Source organism: Schistocerca americana, chromosome 5 (assembly GCF_021461395.2).
Source record: "Schistocerca americana isolate TAMUIC-IGC-003095 chromosome 5, iqSchAmer2.1, whole genome shotgun sequence".
In the NCBI taxonomy this organism is placed as follows: Eukaryota; Metazoa; Arthropoda; class Insecta; order Orthoptera; family Acrididae; genus Schistocerca; species Schistocerca americana.
Window position 1 is genome coordinate 379,468,730 of NC_060123.1, and position 24,338 is coordinate 379,493,067.

General features: G+C 41.7%; 1 protein-coding gene across 2 annotated transcripts in view; it reads right to left on the reverse strand.

Moving 5' to 3' along the window:
• LOC124616008 (hemicentin-2-like) overlaps positions 1-18,201 on the reverse strand; it is a 1,911,634-nt gene extending 1,893,433 nt beyond the window's left edge. For both annotated transcript variants that reach the window (XM_047144221.1, XM_047144219.1), the window contains exon 1: positions 17,662-18,201. The gene's annotated coding sequence lies outside the window, so the exon portion shown is untranslated. The remainder of the gene's footprint in view (positions 1-17,661) is intronic.
• Between the last annotated feature and the right edge of the window lie 6,137 nt (positions 18,202-24,338).

Genomic DNA, 24,338 nt, shown 5'->3' on the forward strand with positions numbered 1-24,338 from the left:
TATTATTATCCACATTAGTACACTACGCAGTATTACCTAGACCTTAGATTACTTGTCAAGTCCTCCATATACGTTGCACGTAACTCTTCAGCATGTAAACCTATTTTGTAGATTGGCACTCGCTACATTTATATGTTGCACGTAATGTTTCAGATTATAATCGCCTTGTTTACATACTTGAACTTTTTTACTTTTTAGTTTACCTTCTGCACATTAGTCAAGCGACAGTGGCAAATTTTACATCAGTTTTATGAAGTGTGATGACTAATTTTTACTTAGCGCTTTAGGTAAATTCGCACATTGGCACAGACCAGTTAAGACTTTTATGACACGTGTTATACTTTACCACACCTCACGTTGTAATTACGTTAATAGCTTTAATACAGTTGTTAAGAACATTTGGTTTGTTGTTGTTCCAATCCTGATGCACCTGGTATAAATGTTCAAAATGGCTCTAAGCACTATGGCTCTTAACACCTGAGGTCATCTGTCCCCAAGACTTAGAAGTACTTAAACCTAACTAACCTAAGGACAACACACACAACCGTGCCCGAGGTAGGATTCGAACCTGCGACCGCAGCAGCAACACGGTTCCGGAATGAAGCGCCTAAAACCGCTCGGCCAGGAATAAATGTTGACCACTTATAATTACAGCTCTGGCCTCTGCGCATAATGTCAATATTATGGGACACACGATTATCCTCCTCATACTGTTCCCCTGTCACCTCAAAGATTTTGTAATTGTATCACGCCATGTATCGTAACATGCTTTATTTTTGTATTCATATGTTGGTACCACTGTATTTTAGCTGCAAATTGTCTTATCCCTTGATCCTGGCACGCCTTTCCAAACATAACGAAAATGTAAATCATTTTCACTCAATAGTTTTCAATTAGTATGATCGTAAAAAAAGTTAATGTGTGCTTTATAATGTTGCAATAATTTTGTAAACTTGTCGTTGATGTAAGCAAATGCTTCACTTAGTATATAGCTTGACTGCTGCCACCTGATGGTACTTTGTGGTATTACGTAGTCCTTTTGAAAACTTTCTGGCATTAAAGAGCCGGTAATCAACATACATATATCTGACCGTAGTGGGTGTGCTCTACCTGACGTATTTGACAGCTATGTGAGTTGGTGATGGCTTTCATTTTAGTGTACACTAAGTTGCACGGGAGTGTCTTTTCTGTGAGGTAACATTTTTTAGTCTGTGACTGTGGAGTCACGATAAACTTTTCTAGCGCTTTCTTTTCCGCAATATTTTTGATTTCTCAATTTAATTCCATGTTTTCAATGACCAGGAGGCAATGTGCCACACGTAGGGACTTAGTAATTCACGTATGCGAAGGTATGTCGAACTGAGTTAACGTGTTTCCGAAGCTACGTAGGGTAATACTATACCTCCTAATATGTTTGTAATACATCCACATCTGAAGATAGCAATATAACTTTGCTGAAACTAGTAATCAGGGTATGTGTCAATTGCGATTTGGGCAATAAAGCGTCTATTTTGGAAGCTTTCTTACATCCACACTTAAGTATTTGGAAGATGGTTCATAGACCCACTTTCACATAATTGCTCCAACGTTTAGCTCCACTTCGGAAAACTAAACACTTAAATATTTTATTGTGAGCCCTGATATCTTTTATCATTGTCGTTTGTTCGTACGTAAAAGAAAAAGAGCTCGTCCAGGTCCTGAAGCCCAAGAGATATTGACCGGCCTCCATTTAATCCTCTGCCATGCGACGTCATTCAGATACGGTATGGAAATGCATGTCAGAACACCAATCTTACGGCCCTTTTGTCGAATTTCCATACCTTGGATCCGCTACTTGCAATAAAGTAGCCCTCACTTGGGATCAAGAGACTAAATACACCCTGAACCAATTCTCCCACGAAGGAAAAATGCCTGTCAGTACTGGGATTCGAACCCGGCTCCTTCGCATTGCAGTCATCTAAGCTGACCACAAGGCTATGGAAGCGGACTTTGCCTCTATGTAGATGGGAGTAAACAAAACATTTGTGTCGATTTTTCCTGGGTGGGCACCACAGGCTTCATAAATTTTAAGAAAAAAACTGTTCCACTGCAATATATTTTAAGCCTGTACTCTACTAAGGAAGAAGGAAATCTTATTAAAATTACTAACCTGAGCGTGTCTCGTTTTTAGATGCATCTAAAACAGTAACATCTCTTGAAATTAAATGAAAGTGACATTAGAAAAACGCGTACAATTGTACTGGTTGTGTTTTCTCAAGAACAGTAACTACGTGCAACAGATTTGGATATACCATCCTCCAGAAATAAAAAACGCGTGGGCTCAGCACGATTGTCTAAGTGTACGATCCAAAATAAAGAACGCTTAGAGTGATAGTGTTCGCAACAACTACAGTATTATAAAACAATTAAAAAGTCACATAAACGGCAACAACGAGAAGACAAACCTTGCGATGCATCGCCAACAAGCCAGATCTACACAGAGATATTGATGGTGCCACTGTATTTGTAGAAAAGTGTGGGCGGGAGAAATGGCCACTGTCAAAAGAGTGCATAGACAAGGATCGTGCAGTACAATCGATATACTAATTGAAGTACGCCTTTCATTGTACACTAACAGTTACATGAAAGACACGAGATTATATCACATTAATATTTATGAAACGTTGTCATATACAATACACCATCGTGGAACGATGTTCTTTCGATAATACAGAGGCACTCGGAGAAGAAATTTCGTAATTAAAATTTAGGGAAAACGTCCTGCCGCAACGAAACACGCTTTTGTTTATAATGATTGTTAACCCAGCAATATTCGTGACACTATATTCAGTATAACTTTATTCGTTCGACGTCCCAGAACGCTCTCTTATATGGCGGGATTAACGGAACATGATAAATGAGGGAAAAAATTAATGAATGAGTAAATGAATGACAGACCTATGTCAAATGAAACATCATTCTCCAGACAGAAACGAAATTTAAACAAAAATATCTAATAATTGAACCCAAGAAGTTATTAGTTGCACTTTTTTCCCAAGTTGAACCGGAATTGTCAGCTTCTATTTCCGAATAATATTCCTCTTTATTATCTATGTAAAAGAAAGCGCTGATATCTCTGGATATCTACCGGCGACCTGAATCTGTTAACGATAACTGATTCGGTATTTATAGTTCGGCCAAGAGGACGGTTACAGCGGAATAATAAAATAAGCTGTCATGTAGCGGACCGGACATTCAGCATTTAATAATAAAACGTAGTTTAAAAAATTAATTCGACGTTTCGTTTCAGCTCATGCTCGACTTTAACGGACTCTTTGACCATTTGATAAAAGGCGATTCCATCACAGAAATTATTCTACATATCACTAGCACATAGTTCCTGGGGTAAACAGACGTAATAATAAAGTGTAAGAGTAAGACATTCCGTTTCCCTTCATTGGGCCAAAATGTTGTGGGGGAACATACATTTCAGTATTCGTTGTGTTTAACAATACAAAAATACTAAAATACCGTTTTTTTGCCTTTACGGTTGCTGTCGATAAACAAATATGAGACAACACAGGATAGTGATGGTTGCATTTAGAGGAACAATTTATGCCCTGCAGTGATGAAAAAGTACAAGTGCTTGGAACGGACTACCAGTGGAATCTCACTATATGCGACGAATATGTTGTGATATCGATATCGTGACGCACTGGAAACTGGGGAATGTGCGAATATGATCCTTGGGTACCACATTACTTGTATGGCTTTCAGGCAATCGATAATGACACAGATGGACTCTACTGAAGTTTCGTGTATTTTTAAAAACCTCACGCAGCTTCAAACGTAAGAAAGTTTTATGCTCTCATACTAAATGCTTTCATTTTACGGAACGTTATTAGTTCACGCGTTCCATGCACTGCGAGTTAGCCACCATATTTGATATGTTCTGGCACCGTCCTCCCTTCTTGAGCTGCAAGGCTATTTTTCAGGTTGCATATCACCGACTCCGCCCCTTGCAGTGTTGGTCTTTTCGCTTCAAAAGTAATCCTACACATAAAAACACAACATATAATTTATTAGTTGGTAAACTACTTTAATCTGGGGTATATCTGCCTACCACAATTCAGAATTACTATGGAACAAGCATCACGCTAATGTGAAGTAAACACATATTGAACAAATGCCTTTTTCGTCATACGTATAACGTTACTATATAACAACGACATTGTCCGCCCCGGTAGCTGAGTGGTCAGCGTGACAAGTTATCAATCCTAAGGGCCCGTGTTCGATTCCAGGCCGGGTCGGAGATTTTCTCCGCTCAGGGACTGGGTGTTGTTTGGCCCTAATCGTCATCATTTCATCCCTATCGACGCGCAGGTCGCCGAAGTGGCGTCAAATCGAAAGACCTGCTCCAGGCGAACGGTATACCCGACGGGAGGCCCTAACCACACGACATTTCCATTTTCCAACGACATTAACTGTTCTTACCACTGTAGCTCCTGTTTGTATGGAACCTAACGATTTAAAGTCAAAATAAAACACATATAGACCAACAACGCAAAACGCTTCGTACATAATCTACCTTTGCTTCACGTTTGCAGCCCGTCAGAAGAAGAATAGTTCGAGTATGACATGCAGGTCCCTCACAAATTAGTATTATTTTATCAGCAGACACATTATATACGACTCTCATGCAATTTAATGTCCAGAGGACGACATAGTAAACGACGAAAACTCGGTTGGCAACGTGAGAACCTCATCAGTGTTGAGCTGACAGCAACAGAACGGTAGGGGATAGGTGCAGATTCTCGGAAATATTCCGTATAATTGTACCATCTTGATCGAAAACAAATCGACAAATGCAACACAACAAATGTAACACTAAAACACAAATACTGTACACATTGTTCAAAACACTATTATGTGTCACGTATGTCATTTAATGTGCATCATGCAGTCGCTGAAACACTAAATGCGAAATTTGGAATTTATACGGTTGCAAGCCTGGTCTGAACGATGGAGAGACAAGAAACAGTAATAAAAAAGCCAATGTAACATCTACAAATTCAGTTTTGTAATTGTCATTAATTTGATAAAATTGCAAAACGTTGCCCAAAAAATGTCCGTAAAAGAGAATCTAAAATACATTATATGAAGCTACATAACTACATCAGTGCACTAAGGAATATACAGAAATTATAATATATTATCTTCTAGGTGCTGTGCCTGGAAAATGAGAATTTTTTTCTATTTATAATACGCAAGCTTATAATACACATCAATGAGAAACTACAGCAAAATTAAAATTAATTAAGAATGATTTGATGCAGCATGCACACAATTCAAGATTCGGCAGATAATAATGAAGGCTCAATTATCAGTATGCAACAGTAATTGCGGTTAAATTTGCAGAACGCATAATTCTGATACGCTGAGTAGAAAGTAAAATAATGATTGTACGAAGCGTTTTTGAACAGGCACGCTAAACCACTGGAAGGAATCAGTATTTTTCTAATCTACATGCAAATTGCTAACTTATGTAAACAAATACGTAATCGCTAGGTTTGATTTTCTAATGTAAGTATCTGGAGAAATGAGTGCTGTCAGTTATCGTAGGAACTCATCTTGTTTGGAGTGAAATTCAGTTTAGTGTGTCTATATTCAATAGTGGTTACGGTTCACTGCTCGGAGTTGCATGCTTTATATCGAAACAGCAGTTGAATTAGCATGGGAAGAATCTTTCGCGTCTCACGTAAACAAATTATAGAAAGGGAAGAGTATTTCTAATGCATACGAGACTCGTTACGAAAATCTAATAGGTAATAGTTGCATTTTTATTCGGTGTGAAACATTGACCTGGGGTCAGACTGCAATAGAAATATCAGACTACTGCTGCGTCACAAAAAAGCGCAATTTGTATTTTGAATGTTGATGTTTAACCATCTCTTCTAGTCCAAAATCGACGAGTTACGTCGCATTTATCTTACATAGTTGATATCTGATATAAGTTACGCGATTTAGAGAGACAGAGGATTTCTTTTGAGTATTACTTACAACGACCGGAAGCAGGAGCATGTTTCGTTTCTTATAATATATGGTAGAGGCTGAAAGTGCGCTAGATTTCCCCCCTCTCCCCCTCCCCCAAACACACACTTATTCCAAATACTGGCATTATGTAAAGTTATAAAAGTGCGAAAAAATCGCACGGATCCCCTTGAATAAGACAGTATTTTACATTTAAATACCATTATCAGTCATCACAGAAACTTACAATAAACAATCCCTCCTGGATTTTACAATCTCTACATATTGTTCGCACCTCTTTGATGAAGAACAATAACCAAGGATAACGGATGTTATCTAATACACCATTTACTTTTTTAGTAATTACTATACTGGCTCATTTCCTTGAATTGCACCCAAAGCTACTTTTCGTTCTAACGATAAACCAAATCTTCCTTCTTTCCTTCTCCCAACTGGAATTACAAGATAAGGCTTTCGGAATATCCGTGTAAAATGTAAACTACTAAGAAAAACGGTAAATTTTAATCCTACGTATTGACTCTTGGGTTTTCAACAGATAATACAAGAAATTACTAGTAGCAATATATTGGGCTCCTCATGGTACCATCACGAATTATTACTCTTTGAAAGAGTGTTACGGCTTCGGTACCTCTTTTGAAAACACACACATGACAAAATAACTCATATAACGTTTAACAGCATCCATCGTTACGTCCTCCTTTCATTTCAGACAGTAGTTTTCGGGACGTAGTGGAGTGTTCGTTTGTTTTCTTTTATCTTTGTTGGAAACATTTGATGAGTTAGACTCTACTTTAGTATTTAGTCGACGCCAACATTAGAGATGGTCCAGTCAATATCCTTTTGATAAACAGGAATCATGTTACAACGTTGACTGAAATTATACGGGATTTCACAGTCCACATATATCCCATTAACACAGGTAAAATACGAAACGCACTTCTTAGAACGCGTTTCTAGTTAACTTATAGTCTGAAATTGGTAAAACTAATTTAGTTTTCTTTCCATAACATGATGCTGCATCAAACAGATTTTAGAAGTGTATGACATATCGGAGCTAATCGCCAGAAATTTTTGAGGGCTTTTCTCTTGGAGTATATTTATTCAAAATCGTTCAAAGGGCTCTGAGCACTATGGGACCTAACATCTGAGGTCATCAGTCCCCTAGAACTTAGAACTACTTAAACCTAACTAACCTAAGGACATCGCACACATCCATGCCCAAGGCAGGATTCGAAACTGCGACTGTAGCGGTCGCGCGGTTCCAGACTTAAGCTCCTAGAACCGCTCGGCCACACAGGCAGGCAGAATTTTTATTACTTAAAAATGAAAATTAACAGTAAAAACGGCAACGAAAATCTTCTTATGAGGCTACCGGTCTCGGTTTGTTTTAGACCATCTTCAGAGCTCACACCAGGATTGTACATGGTGCCTGCTCCGTTCACAGCCACGGTTTATCATACTGGAGCGAGTTTTGAAGATGATCTAAAACAGACCTTAGGGTGCTCTCATAAGAAGAGGTTTGTTGCGGTTGTGACTTTTCTTTTTCATTTGTAACTAACTGTCAGACATTAAAATAATATAGAAAGAAGTTCTCCGTTCTTATGGAAACGAGTATACTGTAGTAGCCTCGGTCGCATAAAATACGTGCCTTTACAAATTTAGAACACTACACGTTCTAATTTTTTATTCCGTATCGGTCACATTGTAAATACCATCATATTGTTTCTTTAGAGTAACATTAAAGTAACCTGTTGGTCACAAATTTTTCGCCCTGTCCGGATATGCAAATATTGCCACAGTTCCGTGGGAATTGCATGCCAGCTCAATCCGATATTCTCACGACGTAACATTCTAGATGCATGTAGTGACTGCACAACACTGACAAAAACTTTTACAGGAACAGAGGGCCACTACTTTATTTCTCAACCTCCAAACTACCGCTGAAGTTTTAACGTCTTGTTGTCAAGTTGCTCTATAAAAGAAAAAAAAAACTTTTCACGGAAGTCAATTCTTCTTATTTTTCTTCCGTAATTTGTACTAAATTATACCACTACCTTCGGAAAAATATTTAGCTGAGGCAACTGAATTGAAAACTAAATATAGTTGTGGAAACGAAAGAAATGAGATGCGAAATCTTCGAAGACAGCACTTAGCGGCGTCTTTATAATGAACCAGATCGTTTCGACACTCTTTAAAAAGTCCGGTAACAACGTCGCAGACGCCCTAGTACGCGTACGAGGACGACTTGTTTAGTGGCCTAAAAGCAACTACCAATTTGGCATCGTGCACTTGTAATTTTTATCAATTTACACGGCTTGTTTGTGAACAAGAGTGTAAAGAAATACTAGTGAAAGGTTAGCGGAGAATGAAAAAAGTGTTGTGAAACGCCTAAGTGATAATAAAAACACTTGCATTCAACTGAAATGAACTGACTGTGCTACAACAGGGTATCATGTACCGGAGGATTTTAAAGCTCGAACGTGAACGATTACTTCTTTCACAACGAGAAATATGCGTTCCAACGGTTCCAGGGTCGTTATTGCCAGTACGAAAAAGCGCCCGGGAGAATGCAATTACTTTAAGCAATCGACCTTCTTTGGTGGCTCTCTCAACATTATTGTTTTGAAATATTTAGAGTGGCACTTAATAATATTTCCATACTAAGTCAAGTCTGACAGCATGGAATAAAATAAAATGAACTTCTACAAATAGAAGATTGTCATTTACATTCCCAAATTTAGAACGGACGTACTACGACCAGGAAGTTTAGTCATTAAAAATGTATGCTGAAAATGAACGTTGCATTTACATTATGGAACATCATTTTTAACATTATTATTTAAATATTCTACTCATGTTTGATCTGTAACTTTCTGGAAGTAAACATTATCGCACACAACGAACGATAATTCTCGGTATTATGTATTCAAATTAATTAAATGTAAATAAACATTCACCCCTTTTTAATGTAAAATTCTCGTTTCGTTAAATGTTAGCAGAAAACAGCCAGATTAATTTCTAATAAAGAGCGCCTTGTCAATACACATGACCAGTATAACCACATTATCACGTAGCACGTATATACTGAACTGGGAACAGTGACCTGCTGTATGATTCATTCAGCTAGAGCCACCAGAGATATGTGTGGAAGATTCGTCCAACACTCGCAGATATACGGGTAGGAATGAAGACGCGCAAAAGGTACATCCAGTCATGACCAATTCATAAGCAGTTAAAACTGTTTGTTTCTTTAGAGAAACAAGGATGAAAATGAATGACTGTAATGCATCAATACCTCCAAAATACGATTCGCAACATTTTCACACTCATTACTCCTGTCGATAATTCATAAAACAATTAAATTCTCCCAGTCAAATAATTTAAAAAGTAGTTGACAGTATTTCTATTAATAAAGAAAGACATTGTTCAAGGAGCTGTGAACGTGCTATATATTTCGTTCCCTTTGTTAGAGTTCACTTTGATTTCCTCGAACATAAATTGTTACTTAAGATATACTAATTACTGATCACCTTCGCATTTAGTGAATCATACGTGTATATCCAAACGAAAAATACATCGCAAAAGAAGTGAAGGGCATGAATGTTTAATGTTGGCTGAGGAAAGAAGGAATCTTACGCAGTCATATAATCTTAGGAGGAACCGGAGCACGTTTTATATTACAGTGAGTTACTCGAACTTCGGGTAAAGAAGCTTAATATTATAAGAAGGAGCACAGTCATCAACTGATCAGGAACAAGAAAGGATGTTATGTGAAGTATTGCTTAGTAGATCATCACTATAACCCCCTGACGTGAGTTAGGGTAAAGAAGGGAAACTTAAAGATAGGTAGTTTACAGGGAGGAAACCATTGTCTCAGGAGCAACACGCCACAGTGTATGTGGTATATGCATGAAGTCAGTTTTGAAAGAATTGTGTTGTTCGCATTACGGACATGGTGAGAGACATTGATCATAAAGGTAATGCTTACTTTGACGGCAGAGTAATGTAACTTTAAAGAATATCGACTCTAAACTAATTTCTTCGCTGCGTGAGAATGTTTGGTTTAAGAATGAAGAGGATAATTTGTGATAGATTAAGGCAAACTCAGACACCCTCTCATATATTTATTTTGGTCATTCCATAGGTGACAATATAGTACGGCAGTAAGTAATAATGATATAAATTAATCCGCACAGTCTATCTTGTGTACACAACAGTCGTCTATGCAAATGCAATTTGGGCGAAACGGCTTTCACGTTTGCGCGAAAAGTTATTGAGGTGTCTGTGAGGTTCGTTAGTCTCCTCAATTAAGAATTTGTTAGTGGAACGTCTACAGTAGATATTAGAACTTTTTATTCGTTTCATATCTCCATCAGCATTGACTATCCGCTATGCTATGATACGCGTGTTATGAACGAACCAACCAAAACGTCCTCTGGTTTTAGTAAGCTCCATTGTGTTCCTAGGTACATTATCGTCAAGATACAACATTCTCCTCTGCTATACAAGAAATGAGGAAAATTGAAATGAACTTTACACAAAATGGTTCATAGATTTCTTTAAGTACTTACGGGCTCGTGTGATCGCGTACTAGTCTCTACGTTTTTGGAGTAAATGAGTATAGAATTTCGTTAGTTCTGCTTTATATTTTACTTATTCAAAGATATCAGAGCAGCGTCTAGTTTGATGCCCTATTTCATCGTGAATTGAAACGGCCATTATCAAAATGGACTAACAAAAATTAAAGTCTACAGCAGAATTTTGTTAACTCTGCTGTAAAAATTTTTCACGTACATTTTTAAATTCAAAATTTGCGTTGCTTCGGGAGTCATGAAACACAGCAATCCTTTGTATCCCGTGACCATGTAGCACACGAAAGCCGTACTGGATGCCAGGTGTGCCGAAGCACAACCGTTACCATATTAAAATAATGGCAAGGGCCACCGAATGAAATACTGACCCAACAACCTACACTGCGTTGGTACAAGTGATCATGAAAGTGTGGACTTTAAGACGAAGCAGTGGTGGGTGGAATTATTTGCTATAGTGGAAACGCTGCTGATGTGTTTCCCGATGCCCCAGGAATCCGGATTGTATGGGAGCGGATCCAGTAGAGAAAACAACCATCTACAAGTGAAATACACCAAAATAAATGAACAAGCAGAGAACAAATTGTTTCTAGTGTTTGTAGTAGATTAACAGCTTGGTAACTGTTGAAGGGTTTTATTGCAGTATTGTAGTAGAAGTGGTTGTAGATTTTTATCTCTTTTTTAAAATTAAGTATCATAAATAAATAAATAAATAATACATAACATATTAAGGTCCAAGAAAATGTGACTTGTATGGCCTATCAGGCAGTAATCATGAAGAATAAATAGATGAAAATAAATGAATAAATAAGCTCACTAGGTGAATACTGGGCTGGTACCAAAGTACAGCCTCAGTTATACGATTCACAAACATTTAGGAAACGTTCGCACATTTTCACATGAATAACTTGACAGGCAGGCAGTTGGGGTACACATATTCCGTCTGGGAGAGACGAGACAGGGGTACCGAGTTGGCAACTGAAAGAGCATCTGGCCACCCCTTAACTTAACCATACCAAATCAGTTAATAACCATGAAGACCCAGCATGCGGGAGAAGGGCACAAGGAAAAGAAGTTTAACGAAACTTTATAATCACTGCCGCGGTCGTACTAACGTTTATAAACGAGGAAATTTACCAGCGAACCAGGGAGAGGTATGTTCTGAATACTGACGAACATTTACTGTGACCAGTGATTAGCATCGTCAATATGTTGTGCGTTTCACTGAGCTACAGCACCGCCCGATCCACGCCAGCGCAGCGAAAGCCCATACCCGCGAAATACTACTGAATGTAACGATAACACAGCTACCAAAAAAAAAAAAAAAAAAAAAAATCAGAAAAGCCAAATTCCGATTACAGATCGTTTAGTTCACCAACGCTTCGTCGTGATTGTTCAGTAGGTCGTAAGGCTGTGGTCAAAATATTACACAGCGCGCTCTCACATGCACACACACACCCACACACACCCACACACACACACACACACACACACACACAGAGAGAGAGAGAGAGAGAGAGAGAGAGAGAGAGAGAGAGAGAGAGAGAGATTTAATACGTAATTTCTCAATTCTATATTTTTGCTACACTAGAGTAACACATTGTGTGAAGACGACGCTCTGCCTCCATCAGTTCTCTTCTAGAAATGGGAAAAGATATTTAATGGCATCTTAATAGCTGAATAATGATATGTTGCTGACGGGAATTCGTCGAGTGGTAAAATACATTGGAAAAGTTGAAATTTGCGGTACGGTTGACGGTTTTGTAATGTGGGATAATTGCTATTTTGTTTGACAGAGGAATCTTCTACCGAAATGGTGTTCATTACTAATGAGATCGCTATTACCTTCTAACGCACAAGAAAAAAAAAAAAAAAATATGTACACGCACGCCATGTCAACAAAGGGTATTCGTTAACTCAGTCGGTACGCATTAATGAAATAGATCTCTTTGCCTTTCAACTGAAGAAAATACAATGGAGTTTTCGTGCTGTTTCAAAAATCGTATCCCGGTGCGGATAAATCATACAAATAGACGTCGAGTAATTCTTGAGGCTGCAGATAATTATCACTTGTTGGATACATAGGAATGTGACCGATCCATACATATGGTCGCATACCACAAAATGCTAAGCATCGTAAATCGGCTACCAACATGATGAAAAAGTGCACCGTGTCGAAAATATCAAGAAAAGTAACGCAGTGGAATAAATATGAGAACTCTGGGCGCTAGGTATTATTCCAAAATCAATTCACAATAGATACGTTTCGTTGTTTCTCATTTAAGGTCCTACTTTACTGATTTGGGGGAAAATCCTAAGAAATTTAAATTTTGCATAGAGTGCATAAACAGATCAAAGTCAGTCATACGGCCATTCAGCTACCATTGAGCAATAAAATTATTTTGCTGAGGAAGATCATTCTATGTCTGCTGCTTTCATCTGTCACATGAGCGCCAAAATGATAGATACTGAGATAAATGATCGCGGCTCAGAAAACGAAATAAAATATCCCAACAGGGGAAAGGTGACTTGACCGTATGCGATAAGTGTACGATTCTATGCAGCTTACGCAACAGAACCTTGTAAATAGGATCAATCTTTGAACGCTGGAACCATGAAAGTTTACAAGCAGTCGGAAAAAATTAAAAAGCCATTTAAAGATTTAGGAAGGGTGTTGGAACTGACAGACACAATTGTTGATGTATACGCCTGACGTCAATCAGTTTTAAAATTTTCGGCCACATTTTATGCTGCTTTATTGTTACCGTTCCGCTATCCAAAAATACCCTCTGTAGGAAGTAAATGGTCTGAAGCCACGGTAACGGATCTTCAGAATGGATTGCTATAGTTGAGCGCTGTCGGTTGGTGAATAACAAACAAACTTACGGAATTTTTGATGGATCTATTGGGTGACTGAGTTATTACTGGTAGCTAACAAGTGGTCCTAACCGGCGAGAAATTCTCACATGTGAAAGTTACTTCACTTTTACCCCAAGTGTTTTGTAGGACGGTTAGTCTTCAGGATGCGTATCAGTCGTCGGGTGGGCTTCGTACGAAGCTCCATTAGGCTTTTCGCTGATGATTCTGTCATGTGTAAGCAGTTAGGAACGCTAGAAAATAGCAGACAAAAGCAGGAACACCCGCAAAAGATCGGATGACAGATGCCGCACTGAGATTGTCTGCAAGTATTCTGAGGAGAATTAAATTCACTCCATGAGGAAGCGAGCAAAACCTCCGATGGACCCACTCTTGAGTAGTACTCACTGATCTCTGACCCTTGATATATAAGGCAGATAAATGTGAACCCGAAAAGAGTACGTGTTTCGTCACGAGTTCGGTCAGTAAATGCGAGGGCGTCATTAAGATGTTACATTTTATAGCAGCAGAAGCTACAACACTGGCATAGTACACCACGGGGAACTTTCAGCTGAAATACGAAAGGCACACGTTCCAAGTACATCAAGAAGATACTTTTTCCCAGAAACGTCTCGCAAATGATCAAGTCTGTGAATTGAGAAGTAATTGTGTTAATATCAGGCGTGCTGGCAGTAATTCTTCCCCCGCATCGTTCGTGAATGGAAGAGGAAAGAGGGGAATGGCAGATGCAGCAGTGGTTCCCTCCGCTATATCCCGTAAAGTGATCAGTGTAAAACGAAAGTAGATTTCGGGAATTTATCATCATGTAGCATTTGCTTACTTCCAACAAGAAGAAAGTAAAATGCTACACACTTTTAGTGCCTGTATGTGAAACCATAACACTTCTTCCCTTCCTCCATGAACCATGGACCTTACCGAGGTTGAGTGACTTATGTGCCTTGACGATACACGCAGTCGTACCGTGGGTGGAACCACAATGGATCTGTGGAAGGTAAGACAAACATTTAGGGTTCCTGGCGCTGGGCAGCAGTCTTTTCAGTAGTTGCACGAGCAATAGTCTAAATAATTGAATGATCTGTCCTTGTAACTTTACCCAAAGTGGCCGTGCTGTACTGCACTGAGAAAGCAGGACAAATCTGCAGACGTTACATTTCCCAAGCACGAGCTGCACTACTGTGCGTGGAAAGCCACATGAAACCATTCTTCGAACTGAAGACACCATCCGCAGTGGTTACAACCTATATGGTGCGATGAAAAGCAGTAGCAGATTTCAGACTGAATTCCATACGTATATAATACACCCTCCTGAGGGCAGATACAGTAACACAGTGATGGTGAGACACTGAGATGCCTCCAAGATGTCTAAGTGTACTGAATCAGTTACGTTGTTAAAAGAGTCGATTGTATGCCCTTCAGTGGTCAATGATTGAGTTAATGGTCACTGGTCTCATGGTGTAGTTAGGTAGAGAAGTACCTATAGCCAAACAGTTTCATACGTCTAGTAATTTTCGTGTACGTCACAGCTGCAGGATGATCCGCGAGGCATTATGGTGAATCCAAGTACTAAATGTACCATAGATTTTAACGATCGTCTCTGTACGGACTGAAATGATGGTTTACGATTCATCTGACCATTAATATGGCCGATATACATATTGTCATTGTTGATAGTAACTATTTCCTGTTGACAGTATTTCTTAAATTATTCATTATCAACTGATATTGGATGAAATACTCAAAAGAAAAAAGGAATTTCCGACACCGACCCCCCCCCCCCCGCTCTCTCTCTCTCTCTCTCTCTCTCTCTCTCTCTCTCTCTCTCTCTCTCACACACACACACACACACACACACACACACACAGAGAGAGAGAGAGAGAGAGAGAGAGAGAGAGAGAGAGAGAGAGAGAATTAAATTGCACGATTCTAAATTGCATGTTCTCAAACGTACCGACAAATAACACCTCGAGTAGGTCTGAAAGAAAGATCGAACGGCGGAAATATTGCGGCTAAGGTCTGCGGCCTATCCTAGCCACTGGCGGTGGTCTCAGGCACTTTGTTTGCCATGAATAGGCGTTGAAGTAGAACAGTTCGCCACGAACTTCACGGAACAGTTGCGTGCTGCACGAAGTAGCCAGGAGGAAAAATTTTTCGGCGGTAAGCGTACGAGTGGTGCACAAAGGAAAAGTACCGTAGTTGTTAATCACGCTCACTCGCTTGAAACTATTTCTGCAAGGACCAGGTTTCAGATGGAATTCACAAACCGCGAGCTGAGGTTTTATTTGGTTTTTGTTTCCTCTCCCGCTGTACAGAAGCTACACGTCGTGTAAAACAGCTTAGATTAACCAAAATACTAAAAGAAACCTGGCGTCTTTGTTTCAGTGTCTGTCGGTTTAGAACAAGATGTTCGCAAGGTAATCAGTGAAGATAGTAAGTATATTAGGTAATGGACTGACGTTATGACTGCAGTACAAACGCAACCTGCGGCAACAAACTCATTTTGTACCGCAGAACATAAACGAACGCGAGGTCATTGCAAACAGTATCGGTCGTATGATGGCAACTCAGAGATTACTGTGTCTCGAAACATGCAAATGAGCAATTCAAGCGCCTTTTGTATGACTGTACCCGCCTGGCATTTGGTGTGGATTGTAGTACTACACTGAAGAAGTGCATTTTGCTGCCGGTGTGTGATAAATGAACGAAACATCTGTCCTTCAGTGGACACGATTAAATAAAAAATAAATGTTTATGTTAGGATACGTTAGCAGCGACAGAGAAACAGATACAAACATCAAAGTATTTACGAGAAATATGACAGTGGACAGGGGGTATCCTATAACCGTTTGGTTGTTAAACGGGAAAAATTCTTAATAATAACATTCACAAGATAAAATTGCTTGCCGAACGTGGACCTGGTACCATATTTATACTGTTCGGAGAGAATCGTCAGAATTAAATATATCTGCATGACATTCATAATTCGTCGGGTAGTTTCTTTCGCTGCCGCACTACTGTACTTTCATTAGATCATCAAAAACGCCTCCAAATGAAGTTACATTTCTTTTCACAAAACCTCCTCCAATTGTGATGTACCCTGTGCTTAGGAACTCGTGCCAACAGAGATATGAGAAGCGACAAGGTACTTAAAAGCCAAGACTATGTGAGCACAAGTATCTATGAACTTTTAACCTATTTTGTGTGCGCCATGGAATATAATTAATATCTTCAACATTTCGCGGCCCTGTCAACAACTGTATAAATACTAATTTTAATAACCAACAGCCTCAGTTGCCCGTTTACCTAGAATTTACCTAGGTTTACCGTTGATTTCCAGTACAGCACTCGTGACTGCCGCATCGCGGTCGCGAAGGGTGGCCGAGACAGTTTCAGATAACTTTTTACAGTTTGTCGATAATTTATGGCTTTGTAGTTTTAGCTTGACGATGTCCACGATGGACAAACGGTAGTTACTGTTATTCTGAAAAAGGGGGGGGGGGGTTATCCCGACTGAAACCTAGGTAAATTCTAGGTAACCGGTGCTACTTAAGCTGTTGGTTATTAAAATTAAAATAATTAATAGTTTAGATAACATTTCACAAGTTTCTGTCAACGCGCAGTATGAATAATTTACATCTCTATGCTTTCACAGACACGAAAAAAAATAATATGTTGTTGACGTCTCTGGCCGCGAAATCCTGCGCACGTATTGTGAAACTAAGTCAAACGAGATTGGAGAAGTAATTAAGTATTCCATGAGATTTTCAGCTAGTAGCCGGATGACGTCGACATCGTGTCAGGATAATTCGGCTGACAACCATTCAGCCATCTCCAGGCGAATTTTACGCTGTAATACTCACCTGAAGATAACTCAATGGTTGTCAGCCGAAATATCATGACAGAATGTGGACGTCATCCGGCTGCAAGCCCGAAGCCCCACGAAAATCCATTATGCCGGGAAGACGTCGAGGGTCAAAAATTATTTTAATTTTCGCTTTGATCTATCATAATGTGCGATTCAACGGCGATATAAATTCGACAGAACTATTGTTTCAGATCACAAACAGTGTATTTTCTTCAATTTCATGCTGTTAATTATTTTGTTGGGGTATATGTGAGATCCGATTAAAACGACTGCATGCTGTGATTGACAGTCTACTAAACTTACCTCGACTCAGCTTGTGTAAGCCTGGCGACTGTCGAATCTTCCTAAGTGCGAGCTAAATTCATCTGTCACTTCGCTACCGTCACTGCGACACACGTGTTCCCACACGGTTCACCACGTATCACTAAGACGTACCACCTCCCAGGAACGTGAGGCGAGAGAATCAGTAAACAAATTTCCTCTTCATACCTTCCAGCAAGCTCGGAGACAACACTTTTCAAAGGACTGTCACTGAAATGCCAGAGCGCACGGTGACAGCTGCCGCGAGGGACATCACTCGGGAGGGCACAGTCGCTGGCACATGCACGAGGAAAACAGACGATGCGTGCTCGCTCGTTTCTCGCAGTACACACGCTACGGCGGTACGAACACACGCCTGACAGGCGGAGTCCCTCGGGGTGGGAGGCTACGCACGCGCCGGCTGTCCCGGGAGGACGCGACAGGTCCTGCGCCTTGCGTCGGGCTTCTGCCCGCGGGCTGCCGGCGGAGGCAGCAGCAACACCAGCGGCAGAGCGGCCGTGGGCGGGCGCGGACGGGCGCCGGCGGCTGCAGGACGGGCACTGCCGGCCGCGCGCGACCCGAGCGCCGTGCGCCGCACGGCGCATGCGCGCAGCGCACAGTGCGTCGAGCCGCGCCGCCGGCAAACGTTTATTGGCTTGCACCGCGGTCCGCTGCGCTCCGACGATGTGATGCGTGTAAATCTTGTCACCCAGCTGTGCAAGCTGGCGGCACGTACGATCAGAATTACATGTGCAGTCAGGAGCACACGTAATCGTAATGGAGTGACTGTTTTAAATCTCTCTTTCTTTTGTGAAAAGTCTCTGCGGCTTGTCACACATTTCATCTTGGCTAAGCGTCCATGGTACGCTTCTTATCAGAACTAGATTTTCAAAAAGATTCATCGCGCTTCTACACGGCCCAGTCACACTGACCACCGTAGAGAGATGGGGTCCCTCCACGCCCGCACCAACGTGGTGACCAAACCAAAAGTTCTACTGTCACCTCCGTAAACATGTTAGTTATCTAGTAAGTGGATTACAGGATGCTGGGGTGTGATGTTATCCGTGCGTCTTGGTAAGACTTACGCATTAACACCGTCCATCAGGTGATAGATAGTGGACGAAACGCGAGTGAGGGTAGCGATTTGAAGAGCAGAGGGAAAAAAGTGCCATGGCTCGTGCCGTGGTAAAAAAACCTCTGCGACAGTAGGATGGGTAGTAAGAGCAATGGTGGCTTACTAGCTACGATGGTCCGTGCAAGGTTGGATTTGTTAGTATAGATATCATGCATCATTACTGGGGCAAGCGATGGCGATGTATCCCAGTTGCTGCAGCTGCTACATTCCTGGAACAATCAAGATCGTTAGACAGTAGTGGGAGATCGGCCATAGATCATCTCACTGTGTGGGGGATGTGTGGAGCTTGTCTGCATGCAGTGTACGGTACGGCTTCCCTGCGTGGTGCCAGTTATTCGGCAGTGTATTCCAGCTGGATATCCAGTAATGGCGTCTGATTAACAGGGGCTCGCCTGTACCGTTATGTTTGCGTATGTTTGGCCTTAGATGTTAGGTCCTTACAAGTATGTCTTTTGGTCTTTTATGTTTACATCTATGGTTGTGGTCGTAGTTCCCCAGATTCAGAATAAACGGGTTCTGCGAATGTCTGGAGTTTCTGTATAGTCTTGTGGTGAGTTTGTGGATTACCTCCGTGAGAGTCTCGGTCGGTATTCCCGGTGAAGGTCCGCGATGCGTGTGTATCGTGGAGCATTACTTATGATTTTGAGTACTTTGTTTTGTATGAGCTGTAGATGGCGCAGGCGTGTTGGCGCAGCGTATCCCCAGACAGGAGCTGCGTACGTCATCAGGGGTCGGATAAGTGTCACGTACATGGACCTCGACACCCTTCTGTTCAGTGTGCTACGCCTGTTGAGCTTAGGATAGAGCTGTTTGAGCCTCGCGCTAGCTCGGTTGGTCATGTGTTGTATGTGGTCCCCCAGAGTAATTTTCGGTCCAGCCATACACCGAGGAATTCGACTTTCTCGCGGAAACGTATTGGGCGTGCATGTAGAGTTACTGGTCTGCGGTCGTCTATGTTCGGCGTATCGGGAGGACGCGGGCAACAGGGCAGTCGCCGTAAAGCGTAAACGGAGCGATAATTGGCTTTCCGATCACTGATGGAAGTATATCCGAAACGGCTCGGGAGTCTGGGCGCACAGGCTCACGAGGGTTGTGCCCTCCATGACATTGAGAAGGGTCCAGAGAAGTATGATATTGAGATCTGTGGGGGCCTACAGAACATCTCCATGGAGGGCCCTATTAGTCATAACGGAGCTCTGCTCTCTGGACATTAAAATAAGGGAACAAGCGGCTTGGTACTGGGAAAAAAAGGGAAATTATGAGGAAACTGTAGACATCATGGGTGTAAAGGTGGAGGACAAAAGGGAAATAAGGAAAAGAGGGGAGGAATTTTGGCAAGAGTCTTGGGAGGGAGGTAGAAGAAACTGGACGTAGAGCTTTCCAGTTCATATTAGATGTGAGGGAGCGCTTGGACATGAAATATTTGCAGCTTACACGAGGACTGATCCATTTTCTCACTGGCCGTGGACCCTACCCGACCTACTTATGTCGATTTGGGAAGAGGGCTACACCCGCGTATGACTGTGGCGTGCCAGAGGGTACTTCCGACGATGTAGTTTACGAGTGCCCCCTCTTCAATGATGTTGCGACTACATTTCGAGACAGACTTGCAAACCACGACACATATCACCTGCTTAGACGTGAGGACACTTTCCAAATGCTAAATACATTGGCCAACGAGGTATCACGGAAATTTTTAACTGAATACTTGAGGGACATGAACTGAATAACTAAGACAACCAACACTGATTGCGTCCAGAGCCCTATTCCCTTACCGCCTGTGCGTGGACTGGCCGACTTTCCATCATAGTTTAAATCCGGCCGGCCGGAGTGGCCGAACGGTTCTAGACGCTACAGTCTGGAACTGAGCGACCGCTACGGTTGCAGGTTCGAATCCTGCCTCGGGCATGGATGTGTGTGATGTCCTTAGGTTAGTTAGGTTTAATTAGTTCTTAGTTCTAGGCGACTGATGACCTCAGAAGTTAAGTCGCATAGTGCTCAGAGCCATTTGAACCATAGTTGAAATCCCCCACGTGCAGGATTAGGGGGAGTGGGGGTCAATGCTGCCGATAAGGACATGCACCGGAAATGACGTAGGATAGGTTAGTTTGTAGTACTTAGTTTAGGAAAACTATGCTAGGGAACTGCAGCGAATCAACATCTTGGCCTGCCCAGTGCCAGGGGCACGCTCTTCGGGTTTAGCTCGATGAGCAAAGCTATCAAAGTAGTAGGTTTATATCTCTCACTGGCACACATGTGACGCTGCAGGCGATAGGAATTAGTTATAAATAGATATAAGCCCTAGATACTAGACATTAAATGCCCATTGTATGTAACACTAACTGTAGCTGTAGCTCAAATGAAAATTGTAACTACCTGCAATATAAGTACCAGTTGTATAATTATTATGACCTACTAATGAGATAAGGAATTGGGTTGATATTTTATAATTATTATGGTTTTGTAATAAAGATTTTTTTAAAAAAACGTCTAAGTTTGTGCTCTTTGAGCGTGCCAGCATGATTTAAATATACAGTTCATGGTAAAATGGCGATATTCAAAACCGGCGCTGTCGCACATGTTGTGCGTCATGGATCATAAATGACGGGGGTGAAGAGCGGTTGCGGAGATGTGCACAGGCGAGAAGACGTGCAACTCTTGAGCAGCTGTCCGCCCGGCTGTACCAAGGGGCTAGCAACAATGCTTTCTCAACGACCATTCAGCGAACACTACTGTGTATGGGCCTCTACAGAAGGTCCCTGATTCATGCAACCATGGTGATTTCTGTTCATCACTGGCGAAGGCTGGAATTTGCGTGCTAATAGCGCAAGTGGACGACCACTGAGTGCGACTGGTGGCCTTATGTGATGAATCACGTTTTACGCTCCATCGGACTGATGACCGTTGGCGTGCACGGCGTGAAACGTCTGAAAGCAAACAAGGAGGGGGCGTTACGGTCTTCCGAAGTAGGAATGATTCAAGGTGTGCCGCAGGGGAGTGTCGTAGGACCATTGCTGTTCGCAATATATATAACTCACCTTGTGGATAGCATCGGATCACTGAGGCTTTTTGCGGATGATGCTGTGGTACATTGAGATGTTGTAACAATGGAAAATTGTACTGAAATGCGGGAGGATCTGCATCGAATTGACGCATGGTGCTGGGAATGGCAATTGAATCTCAATGTAGACAAGTATAATGTGCTGCGAATACACAGAAAAAAAAGATCCTTTATCATTTAGCTGCAATATAGCTGGTCAGCAAGTGGAAGCAGTTAATTCCATAAATTATCTGGGAGTACGCATTAGGAGTTATTTAAAATGGAATGACCATATAAAATTAATCGTCGGTTAAGCATATGCCAGACTGAGATTCACTGGAAGAATCCTAAGGAAATGCAGTCCGAAAACAAAGGAAGTAGGTTACATACAGTACACTTGTTCGCCCACTGCTTGAATACTGCTCACCGGTGTGGGATCCGTAGCAGATAGGGTTGATAGAAGAGATAGAGAGGGTCCAACGGAGAGCAGCGCCCTTCGTTACAGAATCATATAGCAATCCCGAAAGCGTTACGAAGATGACAGATAAACTCCAGTGGAAGACTCTGCAGGAGAGACGCTCAGTAGCTCGGTACTGGCTTTTGTTGAAGTTTCGAGAACATATCTTCACCGAGGAGTCAAGCAGTATATTGCTCCCTCCTACGTGCATCTCACGAAGAGATAACGAGGATCAAATCAGGGAGATTAGAGCGCACACAGAGGCATACGAACAATCTTTCTTCCCCCGAACAATACGAGACTGGAATAGAAGGGAGAACCGATAGAGGCACTCAAAGTACCCTCCGCCACACACCGTCAGATGGCTTGCGGAGTATGGATGTAGATGTAGATAGTTTGGGGAATGTTTTCGTGGCATTTCTTGAATGACCTGGTGATTCTGAAAGGCACACTGGATCAGCACAAGTATGCATCTGTCCTAGGGCGCGCTTCGTTACAGAATCATATAGCAATCCCGAAAGCGTTACGGAGATGACAGATAAACTCCAGTGGAAGACTCTGCATTAGAGACGCTCAGTAGCTCGGTACAGGCTTTTGTTGAAGTTACGAGAACATATCTTCACCGAGGAGTCAAGCAGTATATTGCTCCCTCCTACGTACATATCGCGAAGAGACAATGAGGAACACCCATACATTAAGTTTCTTTCTCCTCACCACGATTGCATGTACCGGCAGGACAATGGAATTTGTCACACAGCTCACAGTGGACGTGCGTGATTCAGAGAGCAGCAGGACCAGTTTATCGAACTTCACTGGCTATGAAACTCCCTGGATTTAAACATAATCGCGAATACTTGGGACCACTTCGATCGAGCTCTTCGTGCCATGGATCCTCACCCGTGAAACCTACAATAGCTGGCCACGGTTGTAGCTACCTTCCAGAAACCCACTGACTATTTTTCTGTATGTATTGTAGCGGTCCACTCTGCAAAAAGCGTTTATTCAGGCTCATAAATTGTGATCACATTAATGTGACTGGACAGTGCACATTTATACTTCGCAATCCACTTTAATGTGATTGTTTTCTAGCTAAGGTGTTTCAGTAAAGTCTCAACACTTCCTTTTTCCTCGCAACTTTGAGAAACTTTACTAAATCGAGAACTGAGGAGGGAGGGGGTGTCCTAGGTGAATGTGCCGTTTCCAAAAATATGACTCTGAGACGTGGTGAACGAAGAATAGTTGGTAGAAACAAGAAATATTGTATACAGAATGGGATTCAACGCCATTGTCGGACTAAGGCAGAATGAAAAGAATTAACGGACTGAGAAGAGAAACTGTTGATCAAACACGGTGGGTACGTAAAAAGTGTAACGAAGATAATGGGGTCATTTTGTCGGAAGGTGATTTAGCGACTGTAATAAAAAACCACACGGGTGGCTATAATTAAAGTGCAGATAGTCACTGAGTTGCAGTGTGGGCGGGCTGTAATTATCGTATGCGCTAATGCAGAACCGATTTACGCTGGAACAAATTAGTTCTAATTTTGGCTATCACGTGCAAACCTACCGCTGTACATTGCTTTTATGACGGTATGACATCCACGATGCCATCTGACAAGTCATAACGTGAGTGGGGAGTATGGCCATCCACAAGAGGGACGGAGCGATCTTAGTGAAACTGTCTTACATGAACGGCAACAATTACAGTACAGCCCAGAAAGAGTACCGCTGACTGAAAAGTCTGTGGAGAGACCGGATGTCATTAAATGATTTAAAGTACATGGTTATGAAATTCGAAAACACGAATGAACTTTGTGTGGCACCTGGAAGAGGAATGTTTCCTGTCCCGGTGAAAGTTATTGAAGAGGTTGCTGTTGCTGTAAGTGGCCATGCAGCACGTATCCCGGGTAGGGCCAGAGCTCGTGCAGTGTCACGAGAATTGTTCATCCCAAGGTCAACTATACTGAAAGTTCTGCGGTCTATTATACACTGGCACCAGCAAAAGTTACAGACGGTGCAGCAAATGAAACCGCATGATCTGTAGCAACG